This window comes from Schistocerca nitens, chromosome 5 (assembly GCF_023898315.1).
Source record: "Schistocerca nitens isolate TAMUIC-IGC-003100 chromosome 5, iqSchNite1.1, whole genome shotgun sequence".
Lineage (NCBI taxonomy): Eukaryota > Metazoa > Arthropoda > Insecta > Orthoptera > Acrididae > Schistocerca > Schistocerca nitens.
Window position 1 is genome coordinate 233,697,723 of NC_064618.1, and position 2,691 is coordinate 233,700,413.

The window sequence follows — 2,691 nt, forward strand, 5'->3', positions numbered from 1 at the left end:
CGTAGACTAATGAGTATATAATACAAACTCAGACTGAATAGACAGTAAAGCAAAGATATGAGAAGAGGAAATAACATCATACTCGTAATTAGTGATTGCGAAGTAGACAAAGTGAAGGAATTCTACCTTCGAAACGAAACAACCCTTGACGGACGAAGCGAGAAGGGCATAAAAAGCAGACTAGCACAGGAAGAGGGGCATTCCTGGCCAAAAGAAGTCCACTATTATACACTCCTGGAAATTGAAATAAGAACACCGTGAATTCATTGTCCCAAGAAGGGGAAACTTTATTGACACATTCCTGGGGTCAGATACATCACATGATCACACTGACAGAACCACAGGCACATAGACACAGGCAACAGAGCATGCACAATGTCGGCACTAGTACAGTGTATATCCACCTTTCGCAGCAATGCAGGCTGCTATTCTCCCATGGAGACGATCGTACAGATGCTGGATGTAGTCCTGTGGAACGGCTTGCCATGCCATTTCCACCTGGCGCCTCAGTTGGACCAGCGTTCGTGCTGGACGTGCAGACCGCGTGAGACGACACTTCATCCAGTCCCAAACATGCTCAATGGGGGACAGATCCGGAGATCTTGCTGGCCAGGGTAGTTGACTTACAGCTTCTAGAGCACGTTGGGTGGCACGGGATACATGCGGACGTGCATTGCCCTGTTGGAACAGCAAGTTCCCTTGCCGGTCTAGGAATGGTAGAACGATGGGTTCGATGACGGTTTGGATGTACCGTGCACTGTTCAGTGTCCCCTCGACGATCACCAGTGGTGTACGGCCAGTGTAGGAGATCGCTCCCCACACCATGATGCCGGGTGTTGGCCCTGTGTGCCTCGGTCGTATGCAGTCCTGATTGTGGCGCTCACCTGCACGGCGCCAAACACGCATACGACCATCATTGGCACCAAGGCAGAAGCGACTCTCATCGCTGAAGACGACACGTCTCCATTCGTCCCTCCATTCACGCCTGTCGCGACACCACTGGAGGCGGGCTGCACGATGTTGGGGCGTGAGCGGAAGACGGCCTAACGGTGTGCGGGACCGTAGCCCAGCTTCATGGAGACGGTTGCGAATGGTCCTCGCCGATACCCCAGGAGCAACAGTGTCCCTAATTTGCTGGGAAGTGGCGGTGCGGTCCCCTACGGCACTGCGTAGGATCCTACGGTCTTGGCGTGCATCCGTGCGTCGCTGCGGTCCGGTCCCAGGTCGACGGGCACGTGCACCTTCCGCCGACCACTGGCGACAACATCGATGTACTGTGGAGACCTCACGCCCCACGTGTTGAGCAATTCGGCGGTACGTCCACCCGGCCTCCCGCATGCCCACTATACGCCCTCGCTCAAAGTCCGTCAACTGCACATACGGTTCACGTCCACGCTGTCGCGGCATGCTACCAGTGTTAAAGACTGCGATGGAGCTCCGTATGCCACGGCAAACTGGCTGACACTGACGGCGGCGGTGCACAAATGCTGCGCAGCTAGCGCCATTCGACGGCCAACACCGCGGTTCCTGGTGTGTCCGCTGTGCCGTGCGTGTGATCATTGCTTGTACAGCCCTCTCGCAGTGTCCGGAGCAAATATGGTGGGTCTGACACACCGGTGTCAATGTGTTCTTTTTTCCATTTCCAGGAGTGTAGTAACAAACAAGAAGGGGCAGGATGATAGGACGTGTATTAACACATCATGGAATAATCTCCATTCTTCTAGAGGTAGCCGTAGAGGGCAAAAGCTATAGGGGAAGACAGACACTGGAATACACCAAGCAAATAATTGAGGACGTAGATTTCAAGTGCTGCTATGAGATCCAGAGATTAGCTAGAGCGTTCAGATCACTCACACAACAAACATTACAAAAGGTTCAGCATAGCGCACATGTGTTTCTGACATCCTCTTTTTTGTGTCGTTCGTCTTCTGACCGGTTTGATGTGGCCAGCCACGAATTACTCTCTTATGCAAAGTTCTTCATCTCAGAGTAATATACGCAACCTACGTGCACAATTATTTGCAGAGCTTATTCCAAATTCTGTCTTCCTCTACAATTTTAACACTCTGCAGCTCCTTTCAGTGTCATGGAAGCTATTCCTTGGTGTTCTATCACTCTGCCTCTTCATTTTGTCAGTGTTTACCATATATTACGTTCCAATCTCGATTGTGCAGGGAACCTAATCATTCCTTACCTTATCAGCCCACGTAATTTTCCGGTTTTCCTTCAGTGCGTAATTCACTAATTTACAATGCTACGCTCCAAACGTACATTCACAGAAATTTCTTCCTGAAATTAATATTTATGTTTGATACTAGTACACTTCTCTTGGCCAGTAATGCCCTTATTGTCAGTACTAGTCTTCTTTTGATGACTGTCTCACTCACTCCGTCATGGGTTATTTTGCTACTTATCTAGCAGAATTCCTTAACTTCATCTACTTCGCGGTCAACAGTCCTGATGTTCTATTTCTCACTGTTCTCATTTCTGGTTACTTCTCATTACTTTCATCTCTCTTCAATTATCTCTCAATCAGTATTCTGTACTCAATAGACTGTCCGTTCTATTCAGCAGATTCCGTAATTCCTCTTTATTTTCACTGAGAATAGCAATGTCTTCAGCGAATCATATCATTGATAGCCTTTCACCTAGAATTTTGATCCCAATCTTGAAATTTTGTTTTAGCCGAGC